Source organism: Camelus bactrianus, chromosome 9 (assembly GCF_048773025.1).
Source record: "Camelus bactrianus isolate YW-2024 breed Bactrian camel chromosome 9, ASM4877302v1, whole genome shotgun sequence".
Lineage (NCBI taxonomy): Eukaryota > Metazoa > Chordata > Mammalia > Artiodactyla > Camelidae > Camelus > Camelus bactrianus.
The window spans coordinates 54,498,119-54,516,416 of NC_133547.1; positions in this window are offsets into that span (position 1 = coordinate 54,498,119).

An 18,298-nucleotide genomic window follows, 5' to 3' on the forward strand; every position below is an offset into this window, starting at 1 on the left:
GCAGCAGGGAAGCAATTAATTCTGCTTGGGAGAAGGCAGTGGGGGCTAGGTAGGCTGTGGAGAGAAGATAAGATAATAAGGAACACTTCGCACTTAGCATTATTTTCCTAAGATAAAGCTCAGGAAGTGTTAGTTTCCTCCACTCCTTACTCAATCCGCAGAAGGTCTCTAAACTCTTGCAGGGGATTCTCAGGGGGAGGGCTTTCAGATTAGTTCTCACATATCCATCAGACGGTTACAATTGCTGGTTTGGGCATTTGAGAAGCAGACACTTCCCCCTCTGACCTCCATCAACTCCCCACCCTCCTGCTGGCAAATCAGAGTTAAGGAGGCAAAGCCCCCCCCCCCCCATTTTTAGGAGAGGAAGTTGACAATGTTCTTTGAGGATGTTTAAATAGAAATTCCTTTATGAATGGGTGAGGGGTCCTCAGCATCACAGCCATCTGGGGTGAGGATGCTGCGTGGACTTCTAAGTGCCCCAAATCCCACCCCACAGGTACTTATCTCAGGGTGGAAATTCACCCAGGAACATGCATTTCTGAGTACGCTTCTTGGTGGTTCTGTTGTAATGTTGAAGACGGTAGTTTAAGGGCTCCAAAGGGAAACATTTGACGTTGAGAAGATAAGACCAACTCCTTCTAACGCTGGGTGAGGTAGCAGCCCCAGAGGGGAGGCAGATGGTGGCCACTAGAGCCGGGAGGCACCATTCCTGTTAGCACTGGAATAATCTTCCTTTCTGGGCTTGGAAGTTGGCAACTAAGGCAGGTCCATCTGAGGAGAGGCTCCAGGGAAGTTGAGTGGATTGTTTATTTGTATAAACTTGGCTGGGATGAACAGATCCCTACCTAATGTGGTCCTTGTTTTTTGGTAAAAGACACATTAAAAAGGAAAGAGCTTGTGAATTTGGTTCAGCATATTTTCAAGGTTGAGTACCCATTCTTGGGCTAGGTGTCCAGTTGTATGCTGGAGACACGTGACAATTGGTCCCTGCTGTTGAGGGCTCTGATGTCAAATATGGCAGTGTGAGTAACTTTAGTCTGCATAAGAATCTCCTAATTAAACTCGTAGGTTCTTGGGCTGCAGCCTCATTTGTAATGTAAATGCACCTGTATTTGCAAGCCGACCCTTGGGTGATTGTGATATGTCTACACTTTGAAAGGGGGAGAAATGGAACTTGAATCCGAAAAAAAAAAAAAAATAAAAGAGCCTAAGTCAGCCAGGCTCAGGAAGTCTGGATAGGTACTTGAGCCAAGAAGTCAGTGACCTGAGACAGCTTTTTGATTTTCTAGCAGCAGGTGTGGACTGGGAACTAAAAGTTAGGTAGAGATTATTGGGGGAAAAAAATGCTTCTGGAACTGCCCTGGATTACAAAAATCTAAATTGCTGGGAATTTACTTCCCACTGTGGCAAATGTGATTTTTCAAAGTAATTCATGGTGTTTTCTCATTTATGTTTAATTTTCATTGTGTAACAATAAAACAGATATATGCTTGTGTATTAAGATGCTGCAAATCTCTGAGTTTCCATAAGCCCAGCTTGCCAAAAATTGACAAAAACTGATGGGTGCACATCTTTCACATATTTTATGTCCTTGTTGGGTCTCGTTCCCGTCCACCTTTAGAAATGAGATAAAGATTGGTTATGTTGATTCCTTTGCTGTCATGTAATCTTTGTGTAATGGAACAATCAAGGAGGTTTAATTACCAGTAACAACTGTGCTGGGAAATTTGTAATCTAAATGAAGGCTCGGCCTTGGATGCATGGAATGGCGTGACTGTGCAGCACAATGAGGAGCAGTCTGGTCTCAATTAGCTTGTGAATTACTTGTGAAATTGACTTAAGATGTTCCGGTGTGTGTGGGAAGCTCCGTGTCTGTGGAGGAAACACAGACTGCTCCACAGGGAATTCGTCCCCCGTGTCCTCACCTTGGCCTTGGGTCTGCCCACCAGGAACTCACAACTCAACCCTGGTGAAACTGTTGCTTCCACAGGTGGGCGAGAGGAGATGGAAACTCCTCCCCAAATCCCTCCCTGAATCCAGACACTGCTACTCACCTAGCTTGGTGCCTTGTCCAACCCAGCGTTTCTCCCTTAGCAGACACCATGCTGATCTGCTCTCGGGGACTACACTCTGGGGTGCAGCCTCTGCTGGTGTATCTGGGATAATAAATACTGCCAAGTGGGCAGAAAGACAGGTGGACAAATTCTTTGAGAAGGATGCCATCCGTTTGCTGCTGGCCTCTGGTTTGTCGACTGAAAGAGAATGCATAACCTAAAATTTGAGAGTTGTGTTTTATTTGCCAGACTTTTGGAGGACTCGAATCCAGGAGGCAGCCTCTCAGATCACTCTAAGAGACTGCTCCAAAGAGGCAGGGGAGGAGCCAGTATATATAGGAGTTTTGCCACAAAGACCAGGTAGTCAAAACATCAGAAGATTACTGTTAATTAGAGAAAACCAGATATCTCAAATTAAGGAGGTTTCCCATTGGTTGGGCTGCTACAGTCTCTGATTGGCTGGGCTGTTGGGCCAAGAGAAGTTTTCTTCTTCCTGCTGGTTAGTAAGGTAGGCGACACCTTCCTGTGGGAGATGCAGGTGGCTGTCCCATCCTGTCTGGAGTAACTGGCTATGAGTGGCAGAGGTGTGAGACCTTCCCCTACAGGGCTGTCCTGACTCTATTTTTAGGCTAAAATTTCTTTAATGCTATGCATGGTAAAGGTGTCCAAATATTCGGGTGTAAAGAAATCTGCTTAATTTTGTTTAGCCCAACTTTTCTCTGATATATTTGGCCACGGAGTTCTTTTTGCCCCCATCATACCTGCTAACATTGTTCTGAGCTGGTGTTTTGTTGTGTTTTCATGTAGTCCTTTGGGTGGTGTTACATTAGAGTGGGGAGTAGGGATATAGGGGAAGGATGATCATTTCCTCCTGAGGAGAAAGGAAGACTTCCTGGGCAAGCCTTATGATGCTGCCATTTTTAATTCCCTTAACCTACTTTCTTTTTCATAAAAGCATTCATCACTGGATAATATAATACATATTTAGTTTTCCTTAATTCTCTGCCTTCCTCCACTAAAATCTAAGCTCAAGGAGAGAGGGAGCGGTGCATCTTTTCCCCACCACTGTGGCCCTAGCGCCCAGGTCATTAATGCATATTTTTGAGTGAATATGGAAATGAAGAAAACATTTTAAGTGGCTTTGATGGAAAAGGATTTTGAGGGGCTAGACATTCATTCTAGAAGGAAGGAGAGGCACTGAAGAATAAATCATTTGGCCAGCCGTGGAGAAGCTGGCTTTGTTTGAAGATAGAGAGCTACGTCCCAGAAGCAGGAGATAGCATTGCAAGGATTCACTGAAGCCAGTGCATGGAGGGAGAGAGAACGAGCGAGCGAGCGAGCAAGAGAGAGAGAGAGAGAGAGAGAGAGAGAAGGGCTGGCTTACTTGTAGGAGCATCTTTCAGAGGGGGTGAGATGTAGGAGGTGCCTCTCTGTCTCCAGAGAGTGCTGGCTTCTCTAGTGGGGAAGAAGCAGTGCTGGAGGAGTGAGCCACTCTGTTTTCTGGAATTCTGGCCAGGTTACCGGCCTCCAAACAAATCCATATGCGCAGATGATACACATGCATGATGTATGCATGGCATCTTTTATAAATTTTTATAAGATTGTGCATTTAAACTGAACTTGCTCCAGTTTATCTATGTGAAAGCAAAATAACATAACATAAAACATGCACAACCAGTGGCTCTCAAAGGTTGCCATCCTTATAAACATGTCTCAGCTGGGCAGTCATTGAAGAGATGACTCATCCTTCTGGGAAAGAGCATCGGGCTGTCGGGCTGTATTTCCTTTCTGCTCGGTCATTCAGAATACAGATGTGCTTTAGAGGCAGGGACAAAAAGCAGGACATGTTTCTTTTAATGGTGTTTGTCTTTCTTCATAATTGAAAGAAATGTTTTTTTCCCCAAATAGATGCTGGGCAGCTAACTAGGCTAATTTGTACAGCCTCGTGGGAAATGAGATGGTAATAGTTTCAACAATGTGAGTCTTCCCCTGACCTTGTGTAGTGATTAAAATGTACATCCTGCTCGCTAGAGGTCAGAGTGTATTCCCAATAGCATCCTCCTCTACCTTGGCAGTCCTGGGTTGCTAGTTTTCCTTCCTTAACCTTTTGCCAAAGTCACGTTTTATGCTCCTACTCCGACTGAAGGATGAAGTTAATAGTAACACATCATTACCAACAACACCCACTTATGATGGAAGTCCCATGTGTGAGGCGTTGTAGAAAAGTGTGTTTGTTGCTTTACATGGTTGGGCTTCATTAAGCCTCATAACCACCCTCTGAGATAGAGATGCTTTTCTTTATTTTTGCAGACGAGTGTGCTGCGGCAGGGAGCAGATAAACCGCTGAGCATCGTAGAGCAGGTGGAGATGGAGCTCAGATTTCAGTATAAGCCATTTCACTCCAGTGTCAGTATCCACTCTATGACATTTCGCTCCCTATTAAACATGGTTTTTAGACTTTTTACGTCTACTTTTGTAAGTGTCCATTTGATTGCTACTTAATGTATACAGTGCATATATGTACATGCATGTGAGTATCTATATGCCCTGAGATGTATACTCTTGCCTATTAGAAAACAGTTTAAGCTGATCTGCTTGATATTAAAATGAAAGACAACTGGAGAACATGAATCATTCAAATGGGAAAGAGGAGGACCTTGTCCCACCAAATGGAAGAAATTAACTACTTGATGACCATGAGCACGTAGCCCCCAGACCTCCTGGTGCCTAGGATTGATAATGTTAACTTCTGTGACACCACCCTATTTCCTTACCATCAACCAACCAGAGACTTGTACACAAGCTGATCACACCCTGGGACGCCCCCCTTTTACCTTGCCTTTAAAAATGCTTTGCTGAAACCCATCCAGGAGTTTGGGTGTTTGGGATGCTAGGTGTCCCAGACTCCTTATTTGGCAATAAACGCTGCACTTTCTTTCACCACAACCCATTGTCAGTCGCTTGGCTTTACTGTGTGTGGGTGAGCGGCCCCCAGTTTGGTTTGTTAATGTTTGCACAATACTGCAGTAGAGGTTACAACTCAGTGTGTTGCACATGGTGGTGTGGTACTGGTGTTGAGTTTCAATCACTGCTTCCCTACTTCATTGTTCTATGACTTTGGACAAGATAATCTCCCTAAGCCTCCTTTTAAAAGGTGCCCAATAACAGAATTGACCTCTTAGGATTGTTTTGTGTTGTTCATGTGCATACAATTCTTAGAACAATTGTGAGCATATGGCGAATATTTCCTAGTTATGGCTATATTCTCCTGTGAAGCTTTTCAGGTCTCAGCTTCTATCATGATTTCTTAGATCGATGTCTAGGCACAAGCTGGGCTGTGCTAATGGCAGAACTTGGAAATGAACGTCTCATTTGTCTCTATCTTGGCACGAGTCCTTTCATACACTAGATGCTCAGTAAGGCTGCATGGGTGAGCATGCAGGTGTCTCTGTGTTGTCTGTGTGTTCGCGTTAGCGTTCTGCAGAAGGAGGGATGCTCACATGAAGGTCCTGAGAGCATGGGCAGACCCTAGAGAAGACTGATCGGGGCGCCGTAGGCAGTGGGGGAGAGGCCGAGGGGAGAAGTGTTCAGAGACGTGGGTAAGGCCAGATCGTACAGGGCTTTTCCTACCGTATGAAGGAATTGGGAATTCAAGCCTCCGTGTCAAATTAAGCATTACGAGCGCTCTAAGAGTCCTCTGAAGATTGTCTCCTGAAACTGCCTCCGAGCAGCCATATTTTTGCAAACTGTGTTTATGCGGCAGCTGCAGCGATGAAGCTTTGTGTTGTGTGATTACTTGTCTCCCTAACAGCTGTCGGTTCCTTGTAGAACTCTGTTCACCTAATTTGGTTAGGCTGGTACACAACAAATGGGCTTTGATATGATAAATGGTCCATGAAAGCGAGAGAAGGCATACCACACTCATTTCTATTCTATCCAGGAATAAAGAAAAAGGTTACCAGCTGTGAAAAACCACCAGATTCGAAGCAGCTTTCTGATTGTCAGCCTGCTGGGAGATAATCTTTTTCAGCATGACCTGCAGAAGTGGTAATAATTTGCAATTATGTACCAGCCCTTCTCATAGGACACACAAACACTTTCTAAATATTTCCCTAAACTCGGTGAGAGGCAGAGATGCTGGGATATGATCATTTTGCAATTAACAAGTCATCTTAAAAGAGTCACTTTAATAATCTTTCTCAGGCTGCACATTTGGGAAGCTTCTCAAGCCGATGGTTTCAGGAGGAAAATGGGTGCCTGCTCATGTTCCCTGAACACCTAAAAGCTTGGTGCTTGCATGTGTGTTTCTACACTGGCCTCTTTGTTAAATTCTGGAGCATGCAGCTTTGGCTTCCTTTTAGATGCACCATCCAATGCGTTGGAGCAAAAGGACTTGAACCCATGCATCCTTGAGAACCAGCCATACCTTGGCGAGTACTAAAGGTCAAGAGAAATAATGGTGGTCAATTCCTTGTTGAGGTCCCTCCAAGAACTTCCTAGAAGCTTGCTTGGTGAGTGTATCCTACTCTTGGGCTGCTGAGCAAAGTGTTTCCTTTTTGTTTTGTTTTGTTTCAAAAACCTTTCTAGAACACAGACCAGGAGATTTGTGGATCACTAATGAGCTCCAGATCTCTGTGCCAAGGGTTATGGTAAGGGCTTCTGCTAGCAGCCCTGAGAAAGGTAGGTTCTCATCCTGGCTTTGAAAACAACTCACACGGCATGACTTTAGGAAAATCGTTTAACTCCCATGAAACTTTCTTTCCCTTATCTAAAATGCCTACCTTCTAAGAGTATTTAGGATACCAAATGAGCTAACATAAGTAAAAGCAGTTTGAAAACTGTAAAGGGATACACTTATCTGGGGAAGGATTTTTATCACGTTATTTGGGACAGAGTCCAAGCTGAGGCATTCTGATCTCTTTTCTATGCTGAATCAGAACTAAGCGTTGCCCCATCATCCATGCCTGTTCCCCCTCAAGCTGGAGGGACAAGTCCATGGCTTACATACTCTGTTTCTCTCCCGTTGTTCACCTGTCACACTGCTATCAGTCATCCATCCTAGAAGCCATGCAGAGCTGTCTGTGTTGGTGCAACACTCTTGACAGCCAATTATAATGACAACAGTTCAATTACAATGGTCATCTGAAATGAAATGAAACCTTCCGTGAAGTTCTAGTACACCATGATATCTCTGCTAATGCCCCGAAACTTACAAGGGGGCAGACTGGAATGACTATGTGGTTACCAGCCAGCAAAGCATTATTTTGCTGAAGCATTTTAGTCTCTAGGGAGGGTCCCTGGTGTGACAGGGGGGAATAAATCTGACTCCATATTGGGTCTGTTTCTTTTACTTTAAACGTTGTATCGCTTGTTAATCAGTAAGGGCATGTTGCCTATAAGCTTAAATTCGACATAACAGCCCATTTGATGAGCGTTAAGCTAAAATAACTTTGTTTAGCTCACAGGAAACCTCCTGACCAGTCCTACCTGTGAATGACTGCAGGCAGGATGAAATTAACACATCCCCTCTGGAGGCTGACCAGAACCGGGAAAGGTTTGACTTGACTCCCTCCCCTTTTGGTATAAAAGAAGCGTGAATTCTAACTCAGGCAAAATGGCTCTATGGGAGACTTGTCCACCATCTTCTTAGTCTGCTGGCTTTCTAAATAAAGTCAGAATTCCTTGCCCCAACAACTCGTCTTTCAATTTATTTTCCTGTCTTGCAGTGAGCAGTACGAGCTTGGACTTGATCACGTTGGTGGAAAGGGTGCCAGAGAGGGATGGCTCACCAAACATTGTCCCTATTTCTCAGCCTGGCAGTCAAACAAGGAGGATGAGCCTTTAAACAGAAGTAGCCTGTGTCGCTTCTGAGCCAAAGTGCAGAAGATCCTTTGGCAGCTGTTCCCTGGGTCTTACTGCTGGGAGGGCCATGAGTCCCACAGGTTACAACTTCTAGATGGTCAGGTCTTCATGACCTCAGGCTGGTCAAGGAAAATTTGCCTGGGCTGCTGAAAATGAGATATCACAAACTGAGTGGCTTCAGCAACAGAATTGCATGGTCTCACAGTCCTGGAAGCTAGAAGTACAAGATCCAGGTGTTCTTGGGGTCTGTTCTTTCTGAGGGCTGTGAGGAAGAATCTATTCCATGCCTCTCACCCACCTTCTGGTGGTTTGCTGGTCATCCGTGGCTTTCCTTGGCTTGTAGAAACATCACCCCATCTCTGTTTTCATCTTCACTTGGTTCTCTCCCTTTGTGCATCTCTGTCTCCAAATTTCCTGTTTTTGTAAGGACACCGGTCACCTTGGATTAAGGGCCCGCCCTACTCCAGTTGACCTCATTGTAACTAGTTACACGATGACCTTACTTCCAAATAAGGTCACAGTCTGAGATCCTGGGGATTAGGACATCAGTATACACATTTTGGGAGACACAATTCAATCCAACACAGTGTTAATCCACCTTGGGTGTATGAAAAATACACCTTTGTTATAAGCAACTGAGATCTATAGGTTGTTATGTCAGCATTGTCTATCTTGTCCTAATTAACACCAGATTATACGCACACTCTCAGTAATCAGCTTGCCCACACAGGGCATGAAGTTGAGAGCGGCATTTCTTCTGAGAGGCGGGCACTCCCAGATGTCAGGGCCTTGTAGGTTGGTGATGATTCACTTGCGCACAGCCTCACACAACTGGAGCTATACCTAGCTGGCTATTTAAACCAGCTCATGCCTCAGACCGTGCCTTTAGCCTACTCCCAAACTAGGTCCTTCAAGCCTCACCTTTAACTTTCTGAGAAGCATCAGGAAACCAAGAAAGGAAGAAAACAAAAATACACTTTTCTTGGGGCCAAAGGGCCGATGATCCATTTGTTAGCATTGCTGAGCCAAAGAGGGTCTCCAGAGATCTTCTAGTTCAAGGGACTCACAGATGAGGAAATTGGCGTCTTGACAGGTGAAGAGGCCACTTGTCCAAAATCATGGAGTTAATATGAGACAGAACTGGAGAGGGATGTCAAAGGAAATGATAGTGGCCAGATACATATTTTGGCTTGAGCACTGCTGTGGTTTGAATGTTTGTTTCCCCCCCAAAATCATATGCTGAAATCCTAATTTCCACTGTGTTGGTATCAGGAGGTGGGGCCTTTGGAAGGTGATTAGGTCATGAGAGTGGTGCCCTCATGAATGGGATTAATGTTCTTATAAAAGAGACCCCACAGAGGTCCCTATTCCTTGGGCTTTGTGCAGGTAATGTTGAGAAGTCTGTGACCCAGAAGAGGGTCTCCCATCTGACTGTGCTGGCACCCTGATCTCAGACTTCCAAGCCTTCAAAACTTTGAGAAAATAATTTCTGTTGTTTTTAAGCCACCCAGTCTGTGGTATTTTATTACAGGGGCCTCCACAGACTTAGATAAGCAGCTTAAGGCCTTAAGTGATGGGAACCAGTGTAAGTATGACTTTCCTAAAGATGAACCAGAAAGATGAGTCTCTTGAAATAACAACTGAGCACTTGAATTGTGGCTATGATGACTTGAGGTATGCTCTCAGTGTAGAATACACACCAAATTTTGCAGACTTAATAGGGAAAACCAATAATTTTTGCTAATAAGGATTACATGTTGAAATGATAGCTATGAGATTAAATGAAGTATATCATTAAAATTAATTTCTTCTGTTTCTTTTTACTTTTTAAACACGTGGCCTCAAGAAACTATAAAGTTACCTGTGAGGCTTGCAATTGTAGCACACACTATGTTTTTATGGGTTAGTGCTGACCTAAAGTGGTGGTTCAAATGCAGGTTCCAGAACCTTGATCTAGACCAAGTGAATAGAATCTTTGGTTTTGTGGCTCAGGATTAATTTTTAAAAGATCCCCAAGTAATTCTGTTGCAGACTAAATTGTGAGGTAGAATAGGACACCAATTAGCTGGAGACAGCTGGTGGCTGTCCCTTAAGTTCACCACAGTCTACACCATTCCCTTATTGTCTGTCCTTCTGACCTCAAAGCTGAGCATCCCTTGCCGTCTACCATAAGACAAACATCAGCACAAGTGAGAGAAAGAGGAGAGGGAAATGCTTATTTATTTACATCTCAAACTTTGGGAAAAAATAGGAATCATCTTCATTTCCACAAACACTCCTTCCCATTTTCCTTGAAACACAGAACATGCTAAGTGTTTGTTGGGCAAGGCACAGGAATTATGGGGATTTCATCCATCCTACTTCATGATGAAGGCTGGAGGACGGCTGATCTGCCTGACCCCCCTGGCTACGGGAGTTAGAGTCCATCCCACCAAGGTCCGATGCGCCCCTCTATCTCTGGTGCCCATGATTCTGTGTGGAGTGGTGAGAAATTATACCTCTTATTTCTCCTTCATGCTATTCTTTTTCACACTGGAATTCTGGAAAAATGAGAGGAAGCCTTAAAGCATGTTGGTGTTCCCTCCCCCCTCCCCAGTGTATATGACTCTCTGGCTTCAGGTTAAGGTCATTTAACTAGAGGAGAAAAGCCTATTTCGCCCTCTCTTGGAACTAGGAAAATAACCTTTCATCATATTAATAAAGTAGACTTAATGGATCAAGAAGAAATATTATCCTTGGATTTCTTGATTCTTCAAAATATTAAATGACTCCTATAAATTCAGAAATAATCTGTGAATAATAGTATAATTTCTACTTGACTTTTAATACTGTGAGTAGATGTGTGTGTATGTGTGTAAATTTTGAGATTAAACTTTTTCAGGTAAAGGAATACTGTAAATCTGCCTAGAAAAGTTGGAAAATAAAAGATAATTATGGGAGAAGATAGAAATAACCGGAAATACCATCACACAGGAATAACAATATATTTACATTTGTATGTAACTTTTAAAAACATATTTTAACTCATATAGTCTTAAAAAGGTGTTTCTCTACATACAAATAGGAGTATGCTATAATACATAATCATTTAATACCCTGCTTTTGTCACTAAACATTGTATAGCAAGGACTTTTCCCCAGATCATTTTTTTTCAAAAATATAATTTTAATAGTTGAATCAAATTTGCATTTGTGCTGGACTGAAGTTTGAGTCGGTTCTTGTTTTGTCATTGAAGGTTAAGAATATGATGTCATTAAAGTCATTTTCTCTGCACATGATGATGATGTGGATGACGACATTGATGCTAATTATAACCCCTAAAAAAAGTGCCTTTTCATCTCCCTTTCTGCCAGAGAGTAGGAGTCTGTCTACTCCACTTGGTAGGGCAAATAGCTGCTGGCTTTTCCTGTATTTAACGTAGAATATGAAGCTGCAATTTACACTCACAGATATTTTCTCTGTCAATCAACTGCCCCCTCATTTATGTGATCAGCTGGAACAGCATAAAACAGAATTTTTGAGTACTGGGCTACAGGGGTTTGAACCCCTGCTCCCCTTTTGTAGGCTCTGTGACTTAGGGCTAGTTTCTTACCCTCTCTGATCCTTACTTGGCTCATCTGTAAAATGTGGGTAAAACCAATGAGTTCCTCATAGGGCAGTTGTGTGGATTAACTGTGATGATAAATATAAAATTTAAGTGAATTCTAAACAAACAATAAGATGTCAATCAGTGGTGGAAATTCCCCTCCTCCTCCTTCTTAACATCGTCATCTTCATGATCTTCACGTTTTACTTTGATATCTTCTCTCTCTCTGTCTCTCTAGTGTGAAAACCTTTCAAAAAGCAAATGTTATTCTGTGACATAAATTTTGTCTGATTTTCATCTCACATACTGCCCCATCCTTAGTTGCAGTTGCTGAATAAATGTTAATTGTTTATTTCCTAAGTGTTTCCTCTTCTCTCTAAATAGATGGTAAACATTTTTACTCTAAAGATTGTGCCCCTAGCATGGTTGTAAGAAAGAGCCATTTTGTACACAGTAGTTGTACAGTAACGCTTTCTTACTTTGCTAATTTATTGCTCAGATATACCCATAATCTATTTTCTCACATCATCACATGCACTAGGCCTGAACCGGACACTGGCGAGTCAGCCCCTGCTACCCAGAAGCCCAAAGTCTAACATCTCTTTTGTGTTTGTGGTGTGCTCAGCATTGTGCTAGTCTGTTTTTAACACAGAGAAATCTCAAAAGACTTTTCCTACCTGACTGTGTTTGTTGTTTGTGGCTGGTAAACCTCCAGTCTGAGGACAAGTGTTTTTCTGGTCTTAGCAATTCCAGAAATATCTGAGTTAAAAGGAACTTTTATTTTGTAGGGGAGTTCTGAATTTAGTTATTCAATAACATAAATCAGACATTTCAGGTATGTTTGTTAAAGTAAATCTGTTAGCCTGATCAGATTTCCTCTTCACTTCTTCCTCCTTCTTGTTGAAATTGAGGAAAATGGGTGCTCGGGTGTCTGTAAGAAAGTGCTCAGCGACCCAGTAGTCAGTGATGAGACTGGAAAAGTCCAGTATTGAGACCGGGCAGTGTCCTTGCTGTCAAACCCAAGTTTGTGTGCCCAACACACAGTGAGACCAAACAAACTGAAATGTCGGAGTTTGTAGTGGAAGAAGGATTATTGCTTGCAGCACCATGCAAGGAGTACCAACGGCTCAGGCTTAAAAGACCAGAACTCCCTGATGGGCTTCAGGGAAGAAGTTTTTAGAGGCAAAATTTCGGGGGAGGGCTGTGGCGTGTGTAACTCTCCCCTGATTGGTTGGTGGTGAGAGAACTGGGTGGTGTTTCCCGAATCTCCATCATCAGCCTTCTGGTTCCAGCCAGTCTGGTGTCTTGTGCTTGTGCCCTGCCTGAAGTTACCATCCTCCGCCTCGATGGGGGCCTTCATTCCTGGAGAAGAACTCAGAAATTTGCATCAAATTGTGATGCACGTCCCTGGAGGACGACTCAGGACCAGGTCCCATGACTGCACCTTCGTTTCTTTCTGCATTCCCTTACTCTGCTAAGTAGTAACTGTTCGAATCTGCCCTTTGGAACTCAGGGAGCATCTAGGAGGCTGAAATCTTTTCCTATAAACAAGAAATGGGGGACACTTTGTACTTAGGAGGGTCCTGCTCGGTTTTGCCCTTCCCATTTCTTTTCCTCTCCCTTCTCTCCAACCTTTAATTGTACTTTTCTTTCTTTCTTTTTTTCGTTTGTACTTTTCTATCTACTTCTTTCCTTCTGTCAGTTAGAAAGGCATTCTCCATGGCCCAGTTCAAGATTCACCGCAGAACACTTTTTGACAGAAAAAGAGGTAGCTGCCTCAGGGCTCCTGACAACTCCTGTTTGCAGTTATTACTAATTATCTTAACCATGCAATTAACATCTTTATTTTCTGTTTCCTAATTAAACTAAACAATGAATTTGTGATTTCCATGAGTTAGTCCGGATTCCCATCCTACCTGAAGTAGCAAGCCCCTGCTTTTTTTTTTTTTTTTTAATAGACCATAATTACCTGAAATTTTATTATACATTTTTACATTTATTTGTTGTCTGTCTAACTCACTAGAATAGAAACACTATGAAAGAAGGGCTTATAGTGAGTTTACTGCTATATCCTCAGTACCTATTGATGAAAAAAAATCAATTGACAATCTATATTAAGAATAGAAAAAAATTTTATTTGAGCTAAAACTGAGGACTCTAGCTGGGAAGCCAGTCCAGATTATTCTGAGAAACTGCTCTGAAGAAGCATGGTTTTCAGCACAGTTTTATATCTTGTCAGAACAAAGAACATTAAACAGATCAGGGATATATTTCTTCGAAGTTTAAAAAACAAAACAAAACAAAAAAACAGACCAGCGCATACACAGTGAGTCAGTATGGCCTTGGCGTCTAGGAAGGAAATCTTACCATCAACAGAGGACCAGCATTGGCGTCCCAGGAAGAGAGGCATTTAACAGCTTTATTTTTCACATGACACTCTTTACTTTCTTTAATAATTAAAGCAGATGTACACTGTGTGTTTGATAGGCTACAAGCAGGCTGGTTTAGTTAGCATACAATTCAAATTAGCTCGTGTGTAAGCTAGAATGACTTCCCCAATATATGAACATTTATGATACCTAAACAGCACCTGGTTCATAGTCAGTACTCAATAAATACATGTTGAATGAATGCATATACATGCAAGAATTGACTAGTATACAAGAAAAAGGTGGCACCCAGCCTCTTGTTAAGAAAACAGTAGCAGTGACAACAAAAATGAACAGAGAGGTGCTATGGCTGCCTCAGCCTTTACTTCTCACAGGTAGAGCATCAGCAAGTCTCTAAGCTCTATTTTCAAAACACATCTCGGACCTGACCATCCCTACCTCCACAAGCCACTGCCCAAATCGAAGCCATGTCATTTCCCCATGTGGAGAATGGCAGCAGCCTGGTGTCTCTGCATCTGTTACCGGAGAGTAGGTTCTTGTCTCACTGCAGAAAGAATTCAGAGGCAAGACATGGGGGTCAAGAAAGTAAAGCAAGCATTTATTAAGTGATATGATGCTCTCGAGGGGAGAGCGGGCCGACTTAGGTGAGTAGCTGTGCTGAGTTTCTTTGGCAAGCTGGCTACATAGCATATAAAAATGAATAGGTGGAATATTCATTGGGGAGGGAGGGGTTTCGAATGGTATTCCCTGATTTTCACCCCAACTCCACCTTCCTGGGGGCAGGAGGGATTTTGTCCTTTTTCAGTCTGGATCAGAAGTGTTATGGCATCAGTGCATGATGGTTCCTTCTTATCTACAAGGCTAATTTTGTTGCGATGAAGGCATAATGAGCAAGAGGTTACGTTTGGACACTGGATATTCCTGCCTTTTCCCACCTTTCTTTGCCTGCCTCCAGGACACTTGTCACCCAAAATGTGTGGTTTCTTATCAGTCTGGATGTTCCTGCTTTTCTTTGCCCAAGGAATCCCATTGTTCACAAGATGTATGGTTTCCGGTCATTTGGCCTGTGCCCTTCTTTCTCTGCTCATATCTAGATATCTGCCCCTACTCTCACACATCCTTCCATTTCAATCTGTTCCTCTGCACAGCAGCAAAAGGCATCTTCTTAAATTGAGTTGCATCACATCAGTCTTCTACTTAAAATCCTTCAAACCCAGAACTCTCAGCAGATAATCCAAACTGGCACCAAGGCCTTTGTGGCCGAGCACAACTGGCCCTTTCTTTGCTGGTCAGCATCATTTCACACTTGTCTCTCTTTTTTTGCCTCTTGGCTCCAACCATACTGCTTTTCCATTAGTTCCTGGAATGTGCCAAACTCCTTTCCACCTCAGGACCTTTGCATATGCTGTCCCTGCAACCTGGAATTCTCTCCCCCCCTCAACTCCTCTTTAGGCTGAGATGTCACCTCTTCAGAGATACCTCTCATCATCCCCATCTAAAGTGACATTCTGTTAGTCTATCAACTGCTCTTTGGTTTTTCTTCATTGCCTGTGTAATTATTTATTTTCCCCTCTTGTCTGCACTACCAGGGTATAAACTGCAAGAGAGGAAAGGCAGTGGTCATAGTTTCAGTGACGTCTTGCCTAGTAATGAACACTGTACTGATAATTAAGTACCAAGGAGGTGCCTATGTCCGTTTCCTATCACTACTGTACCAAATTGCCACAAACTCTGTGACTTAAGACAATGCAAATGTGTCACCTACAGTTCAGGAAGTCAGAGGTACAAAAGGGGTCTCACTGAGATAGAATCAAGGTGTTGGCAGACTCCAGAGAAGTCTAGATGCTCTAGAGGAAAACTGTCTCCTTGGTTTTTCCATGTTGTAGAGACTAGACTGCCTTCATTCCATCTTCAAAGATGGAAGTAATTAACATGACCAGATCTCTTCCCTAGCTTCCCCTTGGGGCCCCTTTTTCCATCTTCAAAGCCAGCAATGTTGCGTCTCTCTGTGCCTTTCTCTTCTAGTCATTTATCCCTCTGACTCTTCTGCTGCTGCCCTCTTCCACTTCTAGGAACCCTGTGATTACACTGGCATGCCTGGATAATCCAGGCTACTCTCACTATTTTAAAGTCAGCCCATTAGCACTTTAAATTCAATCTGTAACTTAATTCCCCTTGCCACGTAATTTAACATGTTCACAGGTTTTGGGGATTCGGAGATGGACATCTTGGGGGGCCACTCTTCTGCCTTGACTACATAAGTGGCCAACTGGTTTAGAAGTGCTTTTTGGGCAAATGGCTGCATTTAAATTTCTTTTGTTGCTTCCTGTGCCAACTCGAGCCAGGCCAGTATTCAAGCTTAGTAATTACTGTGGTGGGCACTTTCTGATTCCCACAAAAATACAGCAGGCTAAGTAAGACAGGAGTTCTTTTAATTATCAGCCTCAGAAGAGGACCCGGAGACCTTCAAGGTACTAGGTGAAGAGGTTTTTCAAGATCTAATTAAATATCTAATATTCTTTGGAAGGTATGAGATTTATAGTTGGTGCCACTGTAATTGGCACGGTCTCTCCTGGAGTGACAAATGTAGACATTATAAACGCTTGCACCGAAGGCAATTCCAACCAAGGTGATTAATTTCTGGGAGATTAGTACAGGGAACCCGAAGGCCACGTTTTGCAATCAAGTAGGCTGCTCTTGCTTCAACCTAGATTGAATTCCAGCTTTGGAGTGGAAAAAAATATGGAGGTAGATATTTCATGAGTCCTTTACATGTGGCAGCACCCTCCCCTCTGAGGTGAAGGGATGGAAGGGAGTAGTGTGTTTGCTGGGAAAAGCTGCTGATGCCCAGCCTCCCATAATATCACACACTTTTCTCAAGGACAACACAGAGAAGATATTCCGTTGCAAGATGGGTTTTCTTGGAGGAGACCTCGTGTTGAGCTGTCATAGCTCAGGCTATTTTTAGTGATGGTGCTTTAAAAACTTAAGGAGCCTACCTCGCCTCACAGGCTCAAGCACAGGGTTGCTATGCAACAGGCCCATCTCCCTGGTGGTTCTGACACTCTTCTCCCAGATATTCAGTCAACTGGACCTTGGCAGAAACCAAACAATAGGGTGAGGCTGTCTCCTGCGAAGAAAGAGCAACGACTTTGGAAACTTTCAGACCAGAGTCCTAGCTTCGCCTGCTCCCAGTTGTATAGTCCTGGGCAAGTCTCCTTTTCTCCTCAGGCCTCAGTTTCACCATGTGTAAAATGGGGATGTTATTAGTATCTAACTTACAAGGTTATTGTGAGAATCAAATGTGATTCTGCATGTAAGGCACTCAAAACATGACAGTTTTGTTCCAAGTCCATGCTTGTACTGCTTGCTGTATGACAGGCCAGTAAACTGAGAGATGAGGTGTTGGGGCAAGGAATAGTAACTTTATTAGGAAAGCCAGCAGACTGAGAAGATGGTGGACTAGTGTCCCAAGGAACCATCTTCTCTGAGTTAGAATTTAGGCTTTTCTTATACTAAAAGATAAGGATATGTGGCTGGTTGTTGTAAACTTCTTGGTGCTGGAATCCTTTGTTCTTAACAGCTATCCATGTAGGTGAGGTCATGATGTACCTGTAAACCTCCAGCAGGACAAGTATTATTCTCTGTTGTGCAACTTTTTAACTCTATATGAATGAAAAGTGTGATACCTTTAAAGGCCAAGCCTTGGAGGTAGAGTCTCGAGGATGGGCTATCATGTATATTTTAGGTTTGTTCTTCTCTGTTACAGTTTCACAAAGCAGCGATCGGTTATAATTTGCAAAAAAATTGTTACCGAACTCATGTCTGGCGGCTCGCCACTTGAAAATCAATATATGACATGAAAGTGTAGGTAGAAATGGAAATTGTTGCTTTTAATCAGAAAGCCAGCCACCTAGGGAGAAGGTGGACTCATTGTCCCCCTAAACCAACTCTGAAGATTCTACTCAGCCATGGAAGTTTTTAAAGGGGAAAGGGGAAGTAGCCTCAGTTAAGCATGGAGATATGGGATAGGACTTGACGCCATCTCCCATTTTGCGGGCTTGTTGACTCCTTGTGATCTTTCTTTAAATGCGATCTTGTTCGCACAGTTTGTTCATGAGATTACTGAAGGGGAAGCTAGGGAAGAGATCTGGTCATTTGTTAATTACTTATTCTTCATTCCTACCTCTTTCATCTACCAACCCGTTAGGCAAGGTATGGTGTGATCAAAAGATTTGAAAAGTGTGCTTGGACCAGAGATGAATAAAACATGGCAGGGGCAGGAGGGTCTCCTGATTTAAAAGGTGGTTACAATGTAGCTTTGCTAAAGTGACAAGAGAAAAGGGCTTTCCTGTTGAGGGCAGTTTCCTGCAAAGATCTGCTTACAAATCCCTCCCACCCCCAGC